This window comes from Mesoplodon densirostris, chromosome 2, assembly GCF_025265405.1.
Source record: "Mesoplodon densirostris isolate mMesDen1 chromosome 2, mMesDen1 primary haplotype, whole genome shotgun sequence".
NCBI lineage: Eukaryota > Metazoa > Chordata > Mammalia > Artiodactyla > Ziphiidae > Mesoplodon > Mesoplodon densirostris.
Window position 1 is genome coordinate 5,675,244 of NC_082662.1, and position 24,119 is coordinate 5,699,362.

At 55.7% G+C, this 24,119-nt stretch overlaps 1 protein-coding gene across 3 annotated transcripts in view; it reads left to right on the top strand.

Annotated features, from left to right (window-relative positions):
- CAMTA1 (calmodulin binding transcription activator 1) overlaps positions 1-24,119 on the top strand; it is an 899,418-nt gene that overhangs the window by 823,687 nt on the left and 51,612 nt on the right. The window contains exon 1 of one of the 3 annotated variants that reach the window (XM_060088901.1): positions 22,891-22,949. The exons of 1 other annotated variant lie outside the window; for it this stretch is intronic. The gene's annotated coding sequence lies outside the window, so the exon portion shown is untranslated. One more of the 3 variants, XM_060088903.1, reaches the window with a different exon arrangement.

Here is a 24,119-nt window from a genome sequence, read left to right on the forward strand (position 1 = left end):
CTGGAAGATGGAGCCCTTCAGAAAGCCAAGTCTAGCCAGGCAGTGCCTTGCCTCGGAGCACAGGAAACATCAGCCATCCCCCCGGAAGCCCAGAGGGCAGGCTGTACCAGGAGGTTGCCGGCAGGAGAGGATGCTATGATAGAGATAGCCACCTTAACTGCTTCATGACAAGCACGTCCCTGAGTCCTCGGCCAAGCAGGACACCTGCTCCCCAGCAGCCCCCTCTGCCGGGACTTGGAGCTCTGAGCTCCATAGGCCTCCAGTTGAAATAAGCATCCCCCCAGCCCCTGGCAGAATACACAGGAGAGATGACAGGAGTTGGGGAAGGGACAAGGCAGGGCCACCCCCCTACAGAGAGCAGATGGGGGCCCCGAAGGACCCCATGAATCTCTTTCCCTTTGGGCTTGGCCAGGCATCCTTTCAATAGTGGGAGGGGAAGGGGGGCCAGGGCAGAGGAACCGTGAGATGCCCACCCTCCCAGGGTGTAAGAGTAAAACTACCCTCTCCTTGTTGTTTTCCATCCCCCCCACCCCCAAAAATGAGTACAAGTGACTTATCTACCCAAGGATCATTTTCCCAGCATTTCACCAGCCTGATACATAATAACGGTGGGGGGGGGGAGAGCAGAACCGCAGCCGCAGCGCCAGGGTCATAATCCTCCCAGTGCAAAGGGGACAGCTGGGACGGCCCAGAGGGTGGAGGTCCCCCGGGCTCGGGCCAACCCTGTGGCCTGGCAGTGAAGAAGTGTGTCGAAGAAGATGCTGCAGCGACCAGGCGGTCAGAAGCCTTCCTCTCCTCTCCCCTCTCCTCCGCGGCTCCTTCCCTCTGCCCCTCCCGCCCCCAAGGTTACGGGGCAAATTCCCAATTAGAGCCTCGGAGACGTGGAGGTGCGCGCGCTGCGGCCAGGGGGAGGGGCGGCGGTGGAACGCGAGAGGGTGAGGGGACAGCAGCGCCGAGCGAACTGGGGCGCGGTGGCCGGGCGGCGCGCGTGCACACACAGGCGCACACACAGACACACACACGCGCATGCACACGCGCGCACACGCACGCTTGCACGCCCGGCGCAGCTGCAATGCAGGGGCCCTGCGCGGAGCGCTGGGCAGGTTGCGCCCGCGCCCGCCCCACAGACTGCGGCACGGCTCGGCCCTCCCCAGCCCAGGGGAGAGAACGGGGACGTGCCGCCAGGGCTGCGCGCTCTCGCGCCGGCGGCCGCCTCCCGCTGCGCGCGCTCCTGGCCCGCCCCACTCCACCCGCGTCCGTCGCCCTGCTTGCCATCCTGGGGCGCTCTTTGCTCCTCCCTCCATCCCAGAGGGGGAGAAATGTTTGGGAAGAGATTTCAGCTTTCATTTATTTAAAAAACTGGATTTGTTTGCCAGACTAAAGGCTGGGTGGGGCACGCGGAATCGAATCCGCGCGCGCAGCAGCAGCCGCGGTGGCGCAGCCTTTGTCTGAGCAGCCTGGCCGGGCGGGAGGCGATCTTCCCCGCGGAGGGTCATGGGCGCAGGGGCCCCGTGTCCCCAAAATCTCAGTTGGACACAGCCATCCAGGCGGAGACAAGCATGGAAACGGGAGAGGAGGGAGAACAGGGAGGAGGGGACGCTGGCGTCGGCATCTACCCGCTCCAGGCCGACTTTGGGGGGAGAACAGTCCTCTGGGTCTCGGGAGCTGCAGCACTTCTCCCAAACTTAGGGGACTTGCCCACCCTCCCCAGCCCCTGCACTGTGACCTCTAGAGGACACAGGCCCTACAGGCTGGCAGATTGTGGGCCACAGTACCTGTTTGTGTTATGAAGGATTGAATGCATGAGTGAATAAGTGCCCACAGGACACATCAAGAGATCTTCATCCAGCCCAGTGTTCAAGAAGGCTTCCAGGAGGAAGTGACTTCCACTGAGACCTCCAGCCTGAGCAGGCATCAGCCAGGCTGAGAGGGATGGGAAGGAGTATCCCAGGCAGGGAGCGCGGCAAGGGCCCCAGGTTGTGGAAGAGCTGCTTCCTTTAGCCAAGGGGCTCTGGGAACTACCAGCTTCACCATTTCTTCCCCCAGAGGTCCAGATTCAGAACAGATTTCCCCAGGCCTCTTGCATCAGGACCCCAGAGTGGTCCGGGGTGGGTCAGCTGTGCCTTTGGGGCGCAATGGGGCCTCTTCCAGGCAAGAGGCAGTCAAGCAGCCAGTTTACCCCGGGACCGTTTTCTGAGGGCCTCTGGGAAATGTCCCTTCTACCTGCCAGGGGTCCTGTGGACACAAACAGCCAGGGCTGTGCTGAGCGAGGGGAGGCTGTGCTGTGTGTTTAGACGGCCTCGCCTGGGCCTGTGTTTGCAAAAAGAATAAACCCAGGCCACCTGACCCTGCGGCTCTGGAGCAAGGGGGTGGGGCGCACATCTGGCCAAGGGCACTAGGACACCTTTAAGAGATCCCTGTCCCTGGAAGAAAGGTGAGTGGAACTTCTGAGTGCCTGGTTCTTTCCCTTGCAACCAGCTGATGCTCCCCAAGGCCTCGGCCCACCCCTACCCAGCTGGGCCCCTCTCCAAACCGGACTAAGCCGCTTATTCTTAGACTCTATTTTCAACTGCCTCTCCGGCAGCTGAGCCTCCTGCCTGAGTGAGAGGATTGGTGCGATGCACGGATGCAGCTTTCTTGGGCTCAGCCAGTCAGCCACCTAGGCAGGTCTCCTGCCACCCTCGGGTTGGGGAGGGACCTTGTAATCTCAGGCAGAGGGAGGGGGCAGGAACTCATGTCTCACCATCCAAGCGCCTGCTTCGGCATATGAAGCCTTGGGGCAGGGCGGACACCCCCGGCAGCCTGCCCTCCAGCTCACCGGGGCCAGAGGAGGGTATCTGGCAAGCCAGCCTCTGGGGCAGCCTGGCTCCGGGTTAGAGGTGTGGGAAGGTGGGAGCCTTGCCCCCTGTAAGGAGGTGGAGAGAAGGAAAGGCAAGATATGGCCTCCTGGTTGGGCCTTCTGTGACCAAGGCTTCTGTGCTGATAGATGGAAGACGTGTTGCTGGGATGGTCCCCAGCTCTGTCCCCTCCCCCCCGCCTCCCAGCTGCCTGTCCCTGGCATGTGGCCATGCTTCTGCCAGCCTCTCCCCCCACCACCCCCTGGCTGGTTTCTAATAGCAGCCTCCAACCACCAGCAGTGGAAGACCACACACTGAGCCAGATCCCAGGGGCAGCAGGAGGGGCCACTCCAGCTGTGAGAATGGCCCCTGGGAAGCTTCTGGCTGCTTCCTCCCTCCAGTGAGGACACTCCAGGGCTTTCAGATGAGTGTACCTTGCTGGCTCCTCCTAGCCTGGCTCCCTCCATCCTGCAGATCCCCCAGCCCGCCAGCCAGTCCCCCCCAACTCTGGGCTCGTGATGAACTGTCCACATGGGAGAACATCGACGGAGCCAGACAGAAAGTGTATCACTTTTACCAGAGAATGTGGGAAGAGGAGCAAATGTTAAGTCGTAATGAATTTTAAATGCCACTGTTTTACTGAAACAAATAGTTTGTTTCGTGGGGTAGAATACAAAATTCAGGAGAGTTTTTTAGATCAGACACAGAGCATCCGTGAATGGTCTTGACTTTGGAGAGTGCCTTGAGCCACAGGCAAAGTCAGTGCCCCGAGGGCCACGCCCTCCTGCCTCTGGGAGCACTTTGAAGAAGCTTCAGAAGCTTGGACGCAGGGGTCTTCTCTGTAAGTAAGAAGGGGCGCTGCGCAGGATCTTCTGGCGTTCCCCTAGAGTGGGGTCTGGGGCACACTCCAGAGGGTTAACTCATGGGTGTCTGGGTATTTCTTTACATAGCGGGGACCTAAGAGAGAAGTCGGTAGTGGCAGAAACTGGTTTGAGCCAGTATTATACTCGGGACGTGTAGCTGAGTGGCAGGAAGGGCCTCCAGTCTGAGCTGCAGCTACCCAGCCAGGGCCTCGCTCCAAAGCACAGGCTCCCTCTTCATGGTCAGTGTCTCTGTGCTCTGTGGGGTCCACGTCCTTACAGATGGGGCTGGGTGTCCTTAGCCCTCCTTAGGCAGAAACCAAGGGGCCTGGTGCTCAGATGTCTCCCGGAGGCGTGATCTCCTGCTGCTTGCGGCTGGAGCCACACCGAATGGATCTGGGTGGCAGGGATGGGTCACCTTGGGGCTGGGCCTCACCCGCCTCCTTGCATCAGTGACAAATAGTGCCCTGCAGAGAAACGGCAAGCCCAGCATCTGCAGAGGCCGAGGAGACAGCCCTCGGGTCCTCATCCTGGCTATTGGGGCAGGTAGCAAAGTAAAAACCAGTGGGCGAAGACCCTGAGCTCCAGCAGATGGGGCCACTCCTGCGGGGGCAGCTTCCGGCCACCAGCGGGGCAGGTGGCTCATCCTGAGGCGCGAAGGTGGGAGGCTCAGACCCTCCCGTGGTCAATATCAACCAACTTATCCTTGACCGTTGCATGAGTTTCCTGGCAGTTCTAGAGGCTGGAAGTCCTAGAGGCCCTGGTGCTGGCAGGGCCATGCTCCCTCTGAAGGCTCTAAGGGAGAATCCTTCTTGCCTCTTCCACCTTCTGGGGGCCGCTGGCAACCCTTGGCGCTCCTTGGCTGGTGGCAACATAACTCCAGCCTCTGCCTCCATCATCACATGGCATCTTCCTTCTCTGTGTGTCTCTGTGTCTCTGTTTTCTCTTCTTACAAGGACACGGGTCATTGGATTAGTGCCCCACCCAATCCAATGAATTCATCTTAAACTAGTTACATCTGTAATTAACTAATTACCAAGACCCTATTTCCAAATAAGGTCACGTTCTGAGGCAGAGGGAGAAGAGAGGCCCCGGAGAGCGCAGGCTACGTGAACGTTAACAGAACATTCCAGAAGGAGGAGCTGGTGATGGAGACTGAAAAGGAGCAGTGGGGGTAGTCGGAGGGACACAGAAGAGGGTGGGGTCTCAGAGCCTAGGGTCAGGGGGCTTCACAAGGGGAGGAGGTGGTCCCTGGGGTCCGAGGTGCTGGAAATCATCCAGTGGATTAAAGACCCGGCAGGCCCTGGGACGCTGTCCCCACGCCCCTCCCTTCTCCCTCTGCCCACTCTCCGTGAGGGCTTAGCCCCGCCTAGGACCCTCTTTACTGTCTGTAAAGGTAAAGGTGCACTGATACGTCCACCTCTGTGCCTCTTCTCAGATCCAGAACCTTCCATCTAGCTGCCCCAGGACGTCGCTGCTCCGGTTTTCTTGGGCAAGTCAACGTGTCCCAAATGTTACTCACAATTGTTCTCTTGTTGCCACGCGCCCCCTCCCGACCCTATATCTCCTACAACCTCGGCAGAAAGTCCACGCCAGAAAACCCAGAGTCATTCCTGAGACCCCCTGCTCACGCCCAGCCCCCCAAACCCATCACCATCCTAGTGGCCTTCTCTCCCTAACTACTCCCACTTCCCTCCATCCCCTCTGCCACCACCTTGACTCGGCCCCAAATGCTCTTGCACATCCTGCTCTGGCTCCTGGCCTCTACGCTTGCCTCCTTCCACGAGGGTCGTTCCTTCTTGCATCACCAGGCACTGCTCTGACTCCGGGGGACCTTCGTTCTCATGGACTTTACATTCTAGAGGCGGGAGAAAGATAACAAACACATCACAGAGGAAATACCGGGGCACTTACCGCGGGCAGCCTGGTAGAGGGGGGCCAGGGTGGCTGCTTGAGGTCGGCGGCCGGCGGAGGCCTCTCTGGGGAGGCGCGATGTCAGAAAGGGCACACACGCGAAGATCCTGGGAAGGACGGTCCAGGCCGAGGGAATCACGGAACAGAGTTCCCTGGGAGACACGGAGCCTGGTGTGTAGGGGCTGCATGGTGAGCAGGCTAAAGGGAGGTGCAGCGGAACGAGAAGAGGCCGGGCCTCCGGGGGCCCCTCAGCCAGGGCAGGGGGCTGGGACTTGATCCTGAGGACAGCGGGAGGGTTATAAGCCAGTGAGGTGACACGCTCCGCCCCCGCCCCCGCTGCTGTCTGGAACATGAACTGTGTCTACTCACAGGGCGACCACCCCGGGCGCTCTTGCATCAGTGTGGGCACGAGATGAGAGCGGCTCCGACAAGTTCGGTGATGATGAATCCCAAGAGACACCGTTTGGGGACTTCTTGGGGGTAGAGTCAGGGGCCCTGCTGATGATTTTTTTTTTTTTTTTTTTTTTTGTCATGCGCGGGCCTCTCACTGTTGTGGCCTCTCCCGTTGCGGAGCACAGGCTCCGGACGCGCAGGCTCAGCGGCCACGGCTCACGGGCCCAGCCGCTCCGCGGCATGTGGGATCTTCCCAGACTGGGGCACGACCCCGTGTCCCCTGCATCAGCAGGCGGACTCCCAACCACTGCGCCACCAGGGAAGCCCCTTGCTGATGATTTGAACACGGAGGATGAGCAAGAGAAGGATGGGTAGTGCCTAGATTTGGGGCTTAAACAATGGTGGGGGGCAGTGGACCATTTCCTGAGATGGAGGACTTTGAAGAAGGCGGGAGAGAGGGAATCTCGAGTGGGTTTTGGTCATATTCTGGTTGACAGCCTATTAGAGTTGCCAAGGGTACAGTTGGGTTTGAAAGTCTGCAGGCCAAGGAGGGGCCCAGAAAGGAGATAAAATTTAGATGTCATCAGCTCAGCAATGGAATTTAAAGCCATGGGTCTAGAGGCAGTTGCTCCATGAAAGAGGGTGGATAAAGGAGAGGCGAGGGCACAGGGTCAAGCATGGGCTCCCCCAGTATTTAAATGTCAAGCAGAAAAGTTGCTGGCAAAGGAGAAGAAGCATCCAGCGAGAGGAGGAAGATGGGGAGGATGTGGCCGCCGGGAGGCCAGGAGAAGAGGGTGTTTCAAGAAAAAGGATGAGGCAGCCGTGTTAATACCAGGAGAAGGGGAGCGGAGCATTCCAGGCAGAGGGAACCGCACGTAGGAAGACCCCACGGCAGGAGGGAGCTCCGTGAATTTAAAGAACCCAGAGAAGTGGCTGAAAACACTGGTAGCCTGTCTCTGAGCTCAGATCCCTGACTCTCCCCAGGCTGGGACAGGAAAGACCTGGCCCAGGATATCTTGTGCCTCCACCCCTCCTCGTGCAGCCAGAGAAAAAGCCCCGGGCCCTGCCTTTCCTGCCTTGCCCTCTGCTGTTGGCCCAGAAAACCACCCCACAGGTCTGCGAGCCCCAGAGAGGCAGCTTCCCTGGCCCCGGGCTCAGGGAGACATCCACACCTGCTCTGAGTCCCAGGGACAAACTCCCTCCCCGTTGCTCCCCACTGGGGTGCAGGGACTGGTGCCAAGTCCCAAAGCAGGAACAAACTGTGACTCACCTGCCAAATGGTGTGTGGATGTCAGACCCAGTGGAGACGGCTCTCAACCCCCCACCACCGGTTGTGGCCGGAATGCGTGAATCCTGCAGATGGGCCCGACGGCTGCCCTGCAGTCCTGCTCCCTCCTTAATCAGTTACATCGGACTCCCATTATTCCACCACGTCATTTAGACGCAGGTCAGCTGTGCTTCAGGGGGCATGGCCTCGAAGAAAGGCCTCTTGGCAGAGCTGGGAAAGACCAGCAGGCCTGGGGAGACAGCCAGTTCAGGCCAGCGTTTTGCAGACTTCCTTAGCCTTTCCTAGGATCCGGCCCCAGAATGCACCTCCCTGGAAAATAATGGAGATGCTGATCTGTTGACCCAGCAGTGGGAGCAAGGGTCCTGAGACGGGGAGACCCAGGACATCGCCCGTGAGCAAGGAGAAGGGGCTGTGGGTGGAGCGGGGGCTGGTGTGGCCTCCAGAAGGAAGCGGGGTCCTGGAGGTCCTGGAGCTGGATGAGAGGAGATCCCCACCTCCCCTACCAATGATCCAGATCCCAGCCTCTGGGTGGGGCGAGCACAAGCCCTCTCCTTTTAAAAACTCCCCCAAATACACACGTTTCTGATGCTTTCCAAGCAGCCCAGCGACTGACCTTGTCTCCCGCCTCTGTGACAATGAGACATTCACAAGAGCCTGATAGGCTGAAGACCCTCTCCCTCCGCTGCTGACATGTTCCACTTGTGAACTTAAAGTCCCTTGCACTTCCCCTTCTCCATTCCACAGCCAGACTCACAGACTCCGGAAGCCGGGACACAGGGCAGGTGAGAAACCAGCCGGCCGAGGCCCTGGGCCAGTCCTGACCTCAGCAGATGGAGAGGTCCCTCGAGTGTCCTTTCTCCTGCCCAGGTCCAAGATGGGCCCTCACCCCATTTGGTGGCACCCACTTTTAGAAGAGCTGCTGACACCTTGGGTCGCCTCAACGGCACCAAAGCTTCACCCCTCGGTCTTGAGACACGAGGGAGAGCTGGCAGACCTGTTGGCACAGAGCTGTCCACCCAGGGGTTACAACAGCTGACATCTACGTGCCACCACCTGCCAGGCCCTATCCACGAAGCGTTTACGCGTATCGATTCACTCAAACTTCCCAACTACCTACGAGGTCCCCCATCCTACAGATGAGGACGCAGACACACAGTGAGCAGGTGATGCCGAGACGATCATACATAGTGGTCTGACCCCATCCACCGGCTCCTGACCTCCACACAATGAGAGCCTTCCTCTGCGCCTCTTCTCTCTATTACAGTTATGCTGCATCCGATGGGGGCCTCCAGAGCTAGAAACATCCTTCAGCCCTGCTTCTCCCTTCCCCTCGATCCTCTTCCCCCAAGCCAAGCCGTTTGCAAAGTAGGACTTTTAAAACCCCCAGGGCTTCCTCCTCCCATCTTCCGGGTCCTCTACCATTTTTCTATCTCAGGCCTTTAGCATCACACACCCGGGCTTGGAGCCTCCCCATTGGCCTTCCTCCTGCCACATTCTTTCCCTCCCCATCCACGCTGTGTATCACTGACGCTTTTGGAAAGGATTGACGGGAACCCGCTGTGTGCCAGGCGCTGTGCAAGGTGCGGTCCCCTGGGAGAGACAGACCCCCAAACTGGTGACTGTAACCCAGTGCAGCACGATGAATTAGAAATGGAGGCGGGGCTGCCAGCGGCACCTGTTGGGAGGGGCGTGGTCATCTGGGAAGGTCAGGATCAACGCTGACTCTGCAGCACGGAATCCCAGACCCTTTCTAAGCTGCCCTCAGCCTTCCCCTCCTCTCCCCCTGCACAAGGCTCTCCCCTCCTCTCTACCAAAATACCTGATTTCCCCAAACATACTGTAGTGTTTCTCACCTCGAGGCCTTACACATGCCGTTCCCTCTGGTCTCTCAGGTTATCTTTCCTGTGGCTGCTCTAGAGAACTCCTGCTCTATTGAAACTTTCTACTGTAAGGCCCTTCCCCTCTAAAAGCTGACTTCCCGCCTCATCCCACTGCCCCCCCCCCCCACAGGATGCCTTCTTTTTATTCGGCTTTTCCATTACACTTTGTAAATTCCTCCCTTAGCAATTCTCTCTTTGTAATCATTTATTCCCTAACTGGTACTGGAACCCCCAGTAGGTGCCAGGCCCTGGGCCAGTGCTGAGATTAGAACAAAGGAACGAGTGAAAAAAAGCAGATGAGGTTCCTGTGCTCACCCAGCTTACCATCTAGCGGAGGAAAAATCAGACCTGAATGCCAAACCGTTGAACAAATACGTGTGTGGGGAGCTTGTAATGGGGGGTTAAGAGGAGGTCTGGGAGGGATTTCTTGAAGAAGTGGCCCCTGAGCCGAGATCTGAGGGAGGAGCAGAAGTTAACTCCATGGAGAGGGGAGGGAACAGCACGGGGAACAGCATGCACAGACAGCCCTGTGGTGGGAGGGAGCCTCACGGATATAAGGGAGCATGTGAAGGCTGGGGAGGTGGAGAGCGGGTGGGGATCAGACCAGACCGGTTCGAGGGGTACCGAGGCACCAGCCAGGCTGAGGAGTGCTGGCTCTATCCCCAAGGAGAGGAAAGCCATGGAAGGTTTGAGAGGCATGGACATGACCAAGTTTGCATTTCGAGAAGTGCTCTTGGCTGCTGCATGGAGAATGGATTGAAGGAGAGCCGGAGCTCGTGAGGGTAGACCAGTGAATCCTCCAGGCTAGAGAGGATGCTGGACTTGGCGGTTCTGGGCAAAGGGGACCATCGAGAGAGATTCAGGAGGTATAGCACCAGTAAGACTTGTAGACGGGTTAGGTATGGGGGCTCCGTGTCATGCACCCTGGAGGAGGACCGGTCACGAGTTGGGCTGAGTTTGAAGGGCCTTTGGGACACCCATGGGAAAAGTCAACAACAGCAAGTGAGAGGACTTAGGCTCCAGAGCTCCGAGAAGCATGTGGGCAGGAGAGAGACGTCTGTGACATGACTGCATGGAGGTGGCCTGGGAAGAAATGGGTCAAGGGGTGTGGATGAAACTGACAAAGGGGAGAGTATAGCTGAGTTCTGAGGCCGAGGACTTTTGTCTTAGTTATAATCATGCCCTAAGAGGCCAGGAACACAGTAGGTGCTCAATAAATATTTCTTCAAGGGATAGATGGACGGACGGATGGATGGATGGATGGATAGACGAATGGACAGACGGACGGATGGATGGATGAATGGATGGATGGACAGACAGTGGTGTCTTTGTGACACTGCTGACTGACTCCAGCTTTAGGCTACAGGATCCCTGATGTCAGAAGCAGCTGGGGAGGGTGTCCAGAACTAACCAGGTACCATCAACCCCTTTCTGGTTTCCCTGTCACTGGACAAGCTTCAGGCAAATAACCCAAGGCAAGAATGCAGAAGCTTGACCTTTATTAAAAATGTGCCCTTGAGGCTGCCTTCAGAGCTTTTAAGGGGCAGAGAATTCACTACTCAGCTCCCTGGATTTGGAAAAGGAAGAGAAAAAGCAAGTCTCCTCCCTGAGCTGCTCAGACCCATCTCCCCTCTGGACCTCAGAGAGGATGGGGACTTCCCAACCAGGTCCTTGGCAAGTCCCTGCATGGTGTGTCACCATCCTGGGGTCTGGAGGAGGGCGTCATCTGACCCTCTGTGACTCCCTCATTGTCTGACCCAGCCCTACCTTAGCCTGGTGAGTGAATGAATGAGTTGGTAGGTGGGTAGCTGAGTCACGAGCCATGGAAACCTGCCTATCCACACCCATCTCCATGGAATTCACTGCACCAAAGTGCTCTGGTATGACAGTGACAGCCATTCCAGCCAGGCCCCATGCCAACAGCTTCATGTTCATGACCCTCTGCCAGGTCATAAACCACAATGGAAGAAACAGCTTTGGTAGAAGGCAGCCTGTACACCTGCCCATCAGTAACTGGTACCTGCTGAGTCCCAGGCATCTGAGGGGCCCTCTCCTGGATTCAGAGCTTTATGGGTCAACTGGGCGTGTCCTACCTCCAGGAGTGCATGGCCCAGGACATGAGGCAAGCCGGACAGCACAGTTGGTGTGATGAGTGCCCCATAGGGGCAGGTTCCGAGTATTAGGGGAGCACATGAGAGGGGCAGGGAGTCCCTCTGTGCTCCCATCAGGAAGAGAATGAACTTGACAGGCGTTAACTCTGTACGAAAACTATGTTCAGAGGGACGCTCTCCATATGTAGAAAGAATGTGCAAACAGGCAACTCACAATCCATGCTCGGTTTCCGTCATTCATGGAAAGGACTCATAGAGGCCATGAAAGCTGTTATACTCCCAGTTACAGCTTATTACATCAAAGGGATCCAGATGGAAACCAGCCAAGGGAAGAAGTGTGTCCGGCAGGGTCCAGGAGGGCACCAAACACCCACCTTCCATTGTCTTCTCCTGTGGCTTGTGGTCAGCGTTAATGTCCCTGGATCAATGTGTGACAAGACTCATGGAAAATCACCAATCAGGGAAGCTCACCTGAGCCTTGGTGTCCAGAGTTTTTCTTGGGGCTCCACTGCGTAAGCATGAGGGATTGCCCTCACGGCTGATCTCGGTCTCTGGTCTCTCCCGAGTTGGCTGAAACTGTGTGACCAAAAGTCCTTACCCTAAATCACATAGTTGATCCTTCTAGAGTGGCCAGCCCCTACCCTACAACTCTCCATTGTAACCAGCTCCTACCTTAAATCATACTGTAGGTCTCTCCAGTGACTCAGGCAAACTAAGCCACTCCCTCCGGCAGGACATTCCAAGGGCTTAGAGATCACCTCCCGGAAGGCAAGGACAAAAGCCAGACCTCTCTCCGGTCAAGGTTAAAGTCTCTACTGCACAGAATTGCACCTCCCCTCCTGTGCCCCCACCAGCCTGTCTCCCCTGCTCCCCACCCAGCAGACCAATTTCTTTCTGCTGTTCTTGTCTCAGGAGGAAACGCTGAGTGTCTGACATGGTTTTTGCTGTTGTTGTTGCCGTTGTTTTCAAAGTGTCGCCCCTACGCGGATATTGTGTCATGCTCAGCAATTCTTTGGGGCTCAAGAACACATTTTATTATGAAAAATGGTTTGGGCAACTACTTTGTCTTCTGCAGAGAATACTGTGCAAAGCTCAAGATTTCCTGGGCAGAGATGTGAAATTCACTACATTACAGATCCATCCACTTAAATGTGAAGTCAAATGAGAAATTTTAAGAGCCTTTGACAGCTAAGGTTATTATTCTCACATATTATCTCAATTACCTCTTTAAATTACTCACCTGTGCCACGGCCCGTGATGCTCTGCAAATGAACCTGCATCCCGTCTCCATCCTGCAGACAGCACCCCTGGCTCCAGCAGTGTTCTTTCCTCACTAAAGTGTTCTCCTGTTGGTTCCATTTGCTGCTTAAGGGTGGTGAGCAGCTCCATTTGGAGCTGCCACTCAGCCTTCTCCCTCCCCCACCCCCTGGAGGAAGCCCCTCCTCCAACAGTGCTCCTCTTTTTTCCCCCAGCACCGAGATGGGAATGGATCTGACCTTGCAAATGGTAACCAGCTGGGTGCACTCGGGAATCTCAGAGCCAGGGTGGGGTGCTGGGCAAAGAGCATTCCTGCTCAATAATTCACCTTTAAGAGAAAGAGAAAACCTAGATGCAGCATTCGGCCATCTTCTAAGATGTTCACAATTCAGTGTGATTCTCAGACATGAAAAATGCATCAATGCTCTAATTTTATAAGGTCAGTGATGTTTATTATGACATCAGAAGGCCTGGCCTGGGCCCCCCGGGAACTAAAGCTAAAGCCAGGGGAAGTTCTAGTGTGTAGCTCCGAGCAGGGCCCACCCAGAAGTCCTGCAGACGTGGCCCTACGAGGTCCGGCTTGATGCATTCGAAGCCTCCAGTGCCCTGGCACTTGGAGATGGCTGATGCATTTATCACGAGTCTTTCTGCCCGTTCCTGGAAAAGCAGCAGGAGAAAAAGCAAGCTCTGAGCAGAGAGCAGTCGTGCAGCAGGAAGTGTGAACCTCCAGGCCCCCTGATTGCACTTACAGACATCATTCCTCCCCCAGCATTCTCGGTTTTGATTCCCAGAAGAAAGTGAGCGGGGGCTCATTTTATATTTGCTGAAAGGCCCTGGCATTGTTTTAAGTTACTTGAAAGTGAGTTAAAGCTGGGAGGATCCTTGGGTGGGGCGACATTTCTTGTGACAGCGTCCCAGGGGATTTCACTTTGATGCGGATGGTGCTTCTCAGGCAGCAGGGCCAAGCCAGGGACTGACCTGGCTTCAGTGGTCCAGAAGCCCGTGAGCTGCAGACCAGCTTGGGTATGTGGCTGCACTGTGAGGGGCCACAGCGGATACCAGGGTGTCAGAGACCAACTGGGGATGGGGGTACACGTGTGTGTGTAACACATCTGTGCTTTTCCCTGGCCACTCTCTTGTTTTTCTCAGTAACGGTGTTGAGCACCTAAGGTGTCTAAAACTCCCCCTGAGCTCAGCCTGTCAGCTCTGCTTCTCCGAGGCACGTGAGATGGTGGTAGCCTAAGACGCGCTGGCCTCTAATTGCGCCTTCCCTTTTTTTTTTTTTTTTTTATTATTATTTTTTTTTTTGCGGTATGCGGGCCTCTCACTGTTGTGGCCTCCCCCGTTGCGGAGCACAGGCTCCGGACGCGCAGGCTCAGCGGCCATGGCTCACGGGCCCAGCCGCTCCGCGGCATATGGGATCCTCCCAGACCGGGGCACGAACCCGTATCCCCTGCATCGGCAGGCGGACTCTCAACCACTTGCGCCACCAGGGAGGCCCGCGCCTTCCCTTTTGATTGCTTTTTCTTCGTTTCGGTAACAGGGCGGGATTTGACAAGCCCCTCCCCTGGCGACCTCGGTAATGATTGATTATTTGTAGGAAGCTGCTGGTTGCTTCCCTAAAAGGGGAACTTCCCAGCTCCTGTTACCACCAGTGTCTAAGCTTCAGGGTTTGGTCACAGCAACTGTCAGGATGGTGATTTCAACGTGGTCTTCAGCATAAATATCTGGTCTTTTGACCTGTCACCTTCAGTCGAATAGACTCATTTCTCCTTAAGCAGGTTCCCACGTTTAAAAAAAATGAATAATATCTACTTCGTGAGAAAGTACACCACAGCGGCTTTAGTAAGTGCATGTTGAGTGTACCTTTCGAGTAAACACCGCTGTTCTTAACTGTGACCCCACTGGGCCGTACGAGAGCAGTCCAGTGGGTGCTTGTGATGCTCTCAGACCCCAAAGACCGAAGCTTCCTGAGATCCTCTCTAGAAGGATCCGCAGGAGGGTTGGGCCCTGATTTGGCAAGCGTGACCTTGAACAGGGAGCCCTAGAGTTCTGCACTTGAAGGTCTATGAGCCCTCAGCCATGCATGGACATGTGGGGAGCCGGGCTTAGAAGACAAAGCTTGTCTTAGCTTGTCTTTGTTACTACCAGGTAACATACTGCAGATGGAACGGCTGAAACAATAGACATTTATTTTTTCACAGTTCTGGAGGCTAGAAGTTCAAGATTAAGGTGTGGGCAGGTTTGGTTTCTTTCGAGGCCTGTCTTCTTGTCTTGCAGACAGCCGCCTTCTCGCTGTGTCCTCACATGGCCTTTTCTCTGTGCTGTCTCTTTGTGTGTCCCAATACCCTTCTCGTATAAGGACACCAGTCAGATTGGGTTTGGGTCCACCTTAACAGCCTCCTTTTAATCTGATCACTTCTTTTAATGTCCTGATTCCAAATACAGTCGTTCTGAGGTCCTGTGAGTCAGGGCTCCAATCTATGAATTTCTGGGGGTGTAAAAACTCAGCCCATAACAGAGCCATTCTCCAAAAATGAGATGTCCTGCATGAAGAGGATTTCATCTCTGTCATGAGGGCTTTGCCAAGCCCCAGACCTGCCCTTTGAGACTCCATGGTGGGCCCACAACTCAGACCCCCACCCCCACCCCGCAGGCCAGAGGCCTCATCTGGAGTTTTGCTGGCTTGCGCCTGAGTTTTCTGGCTATCTTGGTCAAGTTGTGGACTAGTGACCTTGCCCTACTGTTTAGCCGACACAAGGTGCTAACACCTTTTGGGCACCGGGCTACGAGCTTCACAAATAGTCCTTATGATGACCTTGGGATGCAGCTACTATTATCATCCCTGTTTTACAGGTGAGCACACTGAGGTCTAGAGAAGAGAGTCTTTCCAAGGTGTCAGAGCTGGAAACAGTGCCCCGGCCCTTCTGACCCCTGAGCAGGGTGCTCACCTCTTGGCTACTCTGCCCTCAGGGGGTTTTAGGCTCCTGCTTCGAATAAAGTTCAGTCACAGACTGGCCTGACTGGCCCAGCTTAGAGGGTTCCCAGGCCAGACAGCACCCGTCTCCTTGAGTATGTCTGCGGTGTGCCACCTAGACTCCTGGTACCAAAGGGTGGTGTCACGTTGACAGGCACGGCTTCAGGAAGAGTGCTGCGGGGAGGAAGAGGCCTCGGGCCTGCCAGCCAAGCTGCCAAGCCTGTCTTTTGGTTAAGGAGGGGCCCTTCACCCTATTGGACTGTCACGGAGGCTGTTTCTTTAGCTCTCACATGGGGCCAAGCAGAGAAGCAGCTAAGAGCTCCAGCTCAGGAGTGCGGGGGATCAGGGTCTCTGCTGCTCACTAGTGCACAGTCCAGGGCAAATTACTTAATCCCCTGTGCCTCAGTTTCCTCCTCTGTAAAACCATGGGAATAGGAACACCCACTGCACAAACTTGGTGTGAGGATGAAAGGAATTAACATATGTAAAGAATGTAGTCACCCAGCAAATATTATCTTGATGATGATGATGATGGTCATGATGATGATGGTGATGATGATGGCAGCTCCCATCCCAAGAGGAAGAACCAGGTCTCTCCCCTCCCCAGGTGGCATCTGCCTATTAAGCTCTCTTCACTATTCTGTCCGTGGAGGCTATACCTCCTTGTCCATGAGGACCATTCTGCCCAGAGTCCTAGAGCAGATGGGACCTTGGTGAGTTGGAAGGCCTGGGTGGGACCATGAGCCACACTGGCATGGGTCCTTGGTCCTCATCCCCAAGCCCCACCTGGGGTGCCCCCTAGTCCCTGGGCTGCCACTTTACATTCAGTATCCAATTTCATCCTCTCCCTGTTTCCAGGTGATGTTTCCATCCCCATTTTACGGACAAGGAACCTGAATCTCGTCAGGTGACTTGTCCTTTGTCATGCAGCTCAGGGCTGCGGATACTAAAGCCCACTGGGTGCTTTGTCACCGCATGTTACCGCTTCCTGAATGTGTGTTGGATTATCCGCCTTTTGACTCTGTTGCTCCTTTGAGCAGAGCACGTCTCTGCACGTCCCCCGCTCTCATAGGAGACTAGCCATGTATTTTACTATCTGGCATGTGTATAGTCCTGGGGGTGGGGGCAGAGGGAATGGATGGGCCTGTATGAGCCACCAGGGAGAGTGTGTGAAGGTGGTTTCTTTCCCCCAACTTCTTTGGATTCTCTTTCTGCATCATGGCCCTTAGGAGAAACCCCCAAGTTCCCAGACTGAGCTGACAGTCTTCCGGGGCTGATACCAATCCTGGCAGCACGGTTTGCCCTGGTAGCAAACACCTTGTCTCATACAGCTGTCCCCTACAGTAATCTAATGCTGCATAACAAACCACCCCAAAGCTCAGTGGCTCAAAATAGCAAGCATGTGCCAGTGCCCTCAATGCTGTGAGTTGCCTGGGGGCCTGCACGCAGCTGCATTCATGGGACTGGTCATTTCAAATCCACAGTCCCTGCAGCCGAAGCACAGGGGGGCTTGCTGTGTCAGGTCCCACTGGACCTGCACCAGGACCCCATCTGCATGGTCTTAGACCTCATTTTGCAGAAGAGGAAAGTGAGGCACAGGAAGAGAAAGGAGCTTGGCACACAGGTAGTTAGTGGTGATGCAGGAAACAGGGTCCGGACTGCCCTGCCCCCACCCAGCGCCTCCCTCCCATGGAAGGCTCAGAGGTCTGACAAGGACACTGGAAGGTCAGCTGAGGTGTCTGAGGATCTCTGCAAAGCTCACCGTCACCCCTGAATCAGCCAACCATTGCGATGCAGAAGCCCGGCCTATCAGGGACCTCTTCAAGGGGAACCCCAAGTTCAGGCCACAGTTCTCTCCAGGACCCCTAGCTGTCAAGGAGGCAGTCACAACAAGTGGGAACTAGATGGACTCACCCCTGGCCTTTTCACAATCCTTCAGAAGCACAATTAGACGGGTGCCCTCTTCCATCACTCTTCTGCCCCATGGGGTCACCATCACGGGATTCAGCGCCTCCCCTGTGTCTGTCTTGTCTCCTCACTGAGCAGTCACCTAGCCAGGCCACATTCTCCACCTGATGCCACCATATCCCACCGAGGGCCGGACACGGGGGCTCAGTGAGCAAGAGGGGACCCACTGACACAGGATCAGCCATCAGACCCTCCTGATCTTGGTTTTTCTTTTCCCATCACTCAGTTTTCTCTTCTAAAATTAATCCACTGATTCTTTTTATACTTCATTCTGTTTCTCTTCCTCTTATTGTGTGTGTGTATATCTCCACTGAGATATAATTAACATACCATACAATTCACCCATTTAAAGTGTACAATTCAAAGTTTTTTAGTCTATTCACAGGGTTGTACAGTCAATATCACAACCCAATTTTTGAACAAGTTTATTCCTCCAAAAAGAAACCCTTTTACCCATTAACAGTCCTGTCCCGCTGCCCCCAAGCTCCTCCCTCCTCCCCCGCCTAAGGCAACTATTCATCTACTTTCAATCTCTATAAGTCTGCCTGTTGTGGAGTCATATCATATGTGTTCGTTTGGACTGGCTTCTTTCACTTAGCATTATTTCTTCAAGGTCCATCCATGTTGCAGCAGGTGTCAGTTCTCCATTCCTTTTTATTGCCATATAAATGTCCATATGTGTGGACATATGTCTTCATTTCTCTTGGGTATATACATGGAGTGGAATTGTGGGGTCATCTGGTAACTCAATGAGTAAACTTTTGAGGAAGAGCCAGACTATTTTCCAAAGGAGCTGCACTATTTTACATTCCCACCAGCAGGGTAGGAGTGTTTCGGTTTCTCCACATCCTCACCAACACTTGTTATTGTCCACCTTTTTTATTATAGACATCCTGTGGATGTGAAGTGATATCTGATTTGCACTTTTGTGGTTTTGATTAGTGATTCTGATTTACATTTCCCCAATGATTAATGTTGCTGAGCATATTTTCATGTGCTTTTCATGTGCTATTAGCCATTTGTTTATCTTCTCTGGGGAAATATCTATTCAGAGACTCTGCCCATTAAAAAAAATAGGTTGCTTTTTATTCTTGAGTTGTAAGAATGATAAGGAATACAAGTTCCTTACCACGTATATGATTTACAAATATTTTCCCCATTCAGTAAATTGTCTTTTTCACTTTCTTGATGGTGTCCTTTGAAGCACAAATGTTTTCAATTTTGATGAAGCCCATTTTTAAATTTTTTTTTTGGTTGCTTGTGGTTTGATGCCATAGCTAAGAAACCATTGCCAAATCCAAAGACATGAAGATTTCCCTTGACATTTTCTTCTAAGACATTTGTAGTTTGGCTTTTCTTTTTAAGTCTTTGATCCATTTTGAATTAATTTTTACATATGGTGTGAGGTAGGGGCCCAACTTCATTCTTTTATGTGGGGACATCCAGTTACTCCAGCCCTATTTGTTGAAAAGACTATCTTTCTCCATTGAATTATTTTGTCACTCTTACCCATGTTTTCTAAAAATACTTTTATATTTCCTAAGGCCTTAAAGATACAATGAATATGCATCTTGCATTTATTTTTAAGTTGTCACTTAGTTTTTATTAGATTATTTTTTATTAGAAGTTGATATATGCAGAAACATATTTGATTTCTTATGAGATAGGAGAGGTGAAGTTATGCTGCAGTAACAAACAGCCCCATGTCAAATGATTTATTTCTCTCTCACGCTCAAGTCCAATGCCAGTTGGTAAGGAAGGTCCTATTCATCACAGTTACTCAGGGACCTGGCCCAGTAGAATCTACATCTTAACATAGATAAACATCACAGTTGCTGGGGCTGAAGAAAAGAAGTCCTGGTTCTTAGAAATTTCCCAGACTGCTTTCTTAAACAAAGGGAATCAGATGATGGCAAGAATGTTTAGGTACTTGGAGAGCCATCACAGGGGCGGAATGAGTGCAGGTTCAGAACTTGAAACCCAGACCTGCTGCATACAGTCTGTATGACTTTAGTCAAGTTATCTGACTCCTTGCAGCCTCGTTTTTTCCTCTGTACAATATCCAGCTTGCAGGAGAAATAGTAGCAGTGTATGTGAGTGTCTAGTGTAACAGCAGGCAGATATCAGGTACCCAAAAAACCGTAGTTCCCTTCATCCTCCTGAGACCCTCAGCAGAGATTAGGGCTGGGATACGGACACACCATCTCTGCTTTAAGATGCAACAGTTGCACTTGCTCTGGGTGCTACCAAGTGAAGTCATCACCGAGCAAAGTTTTCTTCTTCACTATTTAAAAAAATGACCCAGGTATACTCAAAGCCCCATAAAAACCTAGTGGAAGAATTTGCTTGAAGCACATGCCTGTCTCACCCTGTCATTTCCTAACCTGGAAGAGAGGAGCATGAACACCCACGAGGAAAGACACCCTGCCAGCACACTGCCTGAGCTCTGAGCTTACTCTGGAAGCATCCAGCTCACCCTGCCCCAGCTCTGCCTGCCTTTCCAGGTGTGGGCCCAGGGAGGGCACCTGCTCTTGTGGCCTCCACCCCAAGACAGAGGTGCAGAGGGGAAGGAGAGCAGCAGATCTTCCAAGAGGGGAATGGCCCCAGCTGAGGACTTTCCTAGTGCAGAAATGTCACCTCGGGCTGCCTGGAATGAGAGCTCCAGGCTGTTGACCCCAACTCTGACATCAGGGCACAGCCAATGTGTTGAAGCAGCCATGGCTAAACGTTTCTTTCATGCCGGGTGGAGATGAGCTGCTGGAGGAAGGGTGAAGGGTCATGGCAGGCAGCTGGGATGCCCAGGTCTGAACAAGAGCTGAACTTCTGCCTTTTCAAAAGCAAATCCAAGGGGGAAGAAAAAAACCAAAACCAAACAAACCAAAACCAAACAACAACAACAAAGTTCCCCACCTGAAAGAAAAGTCTGGAGGCTTTTTCTTTAGCTGGGGTCCAGGTGGCTGAACCTGGACTCAATCATTCTGAGTTCCCTGCACTGCATGTATAAAGGCAGGTGTTGCCCCTCGTCATCCCATCTCCCCAGTTGGTCTCTGTTGCTCACAATCTACTCAGAGCAATTCCACAAGTATTAGCTGAATCCTTCCAGCGTGCCTGGAATTGTGTAAGGTGCCAAGATAAGTTAAGACTCCATTCCTGTTCTCAAGAGGATTAGAGGTGTCTCCTTCTTAGCTAACAACAACTAACTTTTAAAAATACTTCTTATTAATGTACAGTATATATGGAAATTGCATATATCATAAGTATGTGAAACTCAGCTCAATGAGGTTTCACAAACTAAAACCAGTGCCCAGGTCAAGAAGAGAACATTACCAGAAACCCAGAAACCCACCCCCACTCCTTTCCAGTCACTATCCACCTCTCCAAGACACACTGATTCTGATGGCAACAAGAGCAAACTTGTATTGAGTGTAACTTATGTGCCAGGCACCACTGGTGTAAGCAACAGACATCTATTGGCTCATCTAATTCTCACCCATAGATCTGAAGGCACAGCCCATGGGGTACACAGCAAATGGGAGAATCTAACTACCATTGTCCCCGACTACTACCCTTACATTGCCTCTCCTGGAAACAGTGCTGAAATAGTAATGCATAACAATGCTCCTGGGTCTGCTCCGCTGAGAGCAGCCAGGGGATCTGAACCAGGCCTCAATGAATGGATAAGAATGCCCTTAGCAGATAAAGGGGGGGGGGGAATTGCATAAGCAGAGCAGGGGAGCAGCGCAGGGGTCCAGTGTGGTGAGAGCAGGGCAGAGGCAACGCGGGTGGGAATATGAAGGACTTGTTGGAGCAGGATTGTGAGTGCGTTCGAGTGTTCTGACTTTGCCGGGGCAGGTGAGGGAGTTGCTGAGGTTTAGAATCAGCCATCGGCCCCCGAGAGTGAGACCATACTCCACCTGCTTGCTTTGCTGGCTTAGAGGCGTGGCACAGGATGGGAGCCAGCCCCATTAGGGATGTCCTTGGGCTTGGTCTCTAAAGAACAACTCAGTTTTGGTTGTATAGTCTCGAGGGCTGTGCAAAATTCTGCGGTTGTTTTCGTGTGCGTTTGGGTAGGCTCAGTAAAAGAGACTCTGCCCCCATCTTTCGAGACACTTTTTAACCCAGATGGCAGAAAGGAGACATAACCAGTTTTTACGATCTTTGAGAATATGAGGGAAAAAAGAGAAGATGGGCTCATCATAAGTCTGCACGGGTCAAGCACTTTCTGTGTGCAAGGCCGTGGGTGGGGTTAATTGAATCGGCAGGACTACACCAGTTACAGGGAAAGGAGAAGGGGTGGTGGTGTCCATTTGGGATGCCTGGGAAGGCTGCTTGCAGACGTCTTGATGGAGAGGTGTGACTTGGGCTTTTGGCGGGAAGCAAGAAATACTATACAGAAGCATCCAAGTGAGAAAGCCGAAGCCAGAACTTTTGGACACCACGGTTAGAGCCGAGGGATGGGCAGAGGCCCTAGAACTTCAGTTAAGGAGGTCAGGCCCTGCGCCGCCGGAATGGGCGCCTTGGACACTCCTGAACTCCCATGGGAGCCGTCCTGCAGCGTCCCTGCCCAGACATCCTCTGCCCCGTCCTGGCCGACGACCTGGGCCCCTCCGCACTCCGACCCCGAGACCCGCCCAAGTGCCCCGGCGGCCTCCCGGGCGCTGCCCCATCTCCGCAGCCGTCGGCCGGCTCACCGCGCCCCGCGCCCCTCCTTCCCGCCCAGCCCTCCGCGCTCTCCCGCTCGCGGCGCGGCGCAGCGCAGCGCCGGCTCCTCCCGTGGCTGCATTGCAGACGCCGCCGCCGCCGCCGCCGCCGCAGGGCGCGCCGGGGCTGCGCCGGGAGCCCGGGCCCGGGTACGCGGGACCCCAGGGTGCGGGGCTCCCGAGCGGACCCGAAGGCGCCGCGGGCCGGGAGTCGGCGGCAGGGCAAGGGGCGGCTCCGCAGGCTGGGAGCACGCGGCCCGAGCGCCCCTCCCGCGCGGCGCGGGCCCCAGAGGAGGCCGCCCGGGACTGTGGGCCCGGGGGAGCGGGCGCGGCCGTCGGGCTTAGAGTCGTCCCTGCCCTCGAGGGGACCGTGGCCACCCGGCTGGCGGGCCTCCCGGAATCTGGGCGGGGGAGCGGGCGACGGCATCTCGAGGGGCCGTGGCGCGCCCGGGGCCGCGGGGCCGCGCTCCGCCCGCACCCTCCGTGCCAGGCCCGCCGCCGTCCAGCGCGGCGCCGCGGGGCTTGGGCGCAGTTCCGGCGCAGTCCCCGCGCCGAGCGGCTCCGCGCCCCACACCTGCCTCTGCCCGGCTCCGGGTGACGTAGCGCCCTGCGATTGGCCCTCGGGGCCCAGAGGGCGGAACCAAGGCCGGTGAGCTCACCGCCGCGCCCCACCATTGGCCCGGGCGGCGCACTCGGGCTGTGGCGGGGAGACAGCGGTACCCGGAGCCCGAGTCGTTCCAGCCGCGGCGTGTGGAGCTGAGCGGGTCAGGGCAGGGCTGGGCTGTCGGGGCCGGGCCGGGCGGGGCCGCGCGGGAGGAGTAGGAAGACAGAGGCGGCTCAGCGCCAGCCTGACCGAGCGTTGGTCGTGCTCACCAAGTCGGAGTGAGTGTGCGTGCGGCCGAGGGGAGAGTCGGCCGGGCGCGTGCGGGGCGAGGGCGGTGGCCGGCGGGGGCGCGCGGGCCGGCCGGGCGCGCGGGGGCGGGGCCGGGGGCGGGCGCGCGCCGCGGCCGGGGCGTGGGGAGCACCCGTGCCCGCGGCGGGGGCGCGCGTGTTTACGCGAGTGGGGAGCCAGTGTGTCGGAGGAGTGGATGCGAGGACACGCGCGTTTGTGGAGGAGCGGGTGGGGGCGTGGGAGGGGCGCGCGTGTTCACGCGAGGGAGGAGTGTGTTTGGACGCGCGAGTGTGCGTGGGACCCGGCGCGTGTTTACGGGGCGAGCGTGCGGAGCGCGTGTTGATGGAGCGAGGGGGAGGGCGTGAGCGTGTTTGCGGAGCGGGGGTGCGGACACGGGTGTTTACAGTGTGAGTGGGAGAGTGAGGGGGCGCGTGAGCTGATGGAGAGACCGCAGGGACTGTTTTGAGGCACGAGTGCGCGTGGCGCCCGGCGTGTTTACCAAGCGAGTGTGGGTGAGGGGGATGGCACCACGCGTGTTCGTGGAGCTAGTGGGGGAGTGGGGGGAGCGAGGCTGGGAGCGCGCGCGCGTGTTGCTGCGAGGTGATGGGGGCTTGCGTGGGTGTGAGAACACGCGTGTGCGCGCGAGCTCATGGGAGTGTTTGGGCGAGTGGCGGTCTGGGGACGCGCGTGCGGGAAGTGGCCGGGTGCGAGCGGCGCGGACGCCCGTGGGGCCGCCGGCTGGTGTTCGTTTGCGAGGCGCGTCTGAGCGGCGGGCTTTTAGGATCCAGTGCTCGCTCCCGCGGCCAGGCGTGGGGAGAGGGGCGGAGCCCGGTGCCCCCTGGTTGGGGCTCGGGGAGAGGGGCGGGGCCGGGCGCCCGCTCCACGGGGAGAAGGGCGGGGCCGGGCGCCCGCTCCACGGGGAGAAGGGCGGGGGGAGAGGAGCGGGGACAAGTTCCCCCTTGGCGGGGAGAGTGGCCGGGACAGACTGGCCCTCGGCCCCAGACGCCTCTGCGGGACAAGGCGGTTGGAGGCTGCCTTTTCC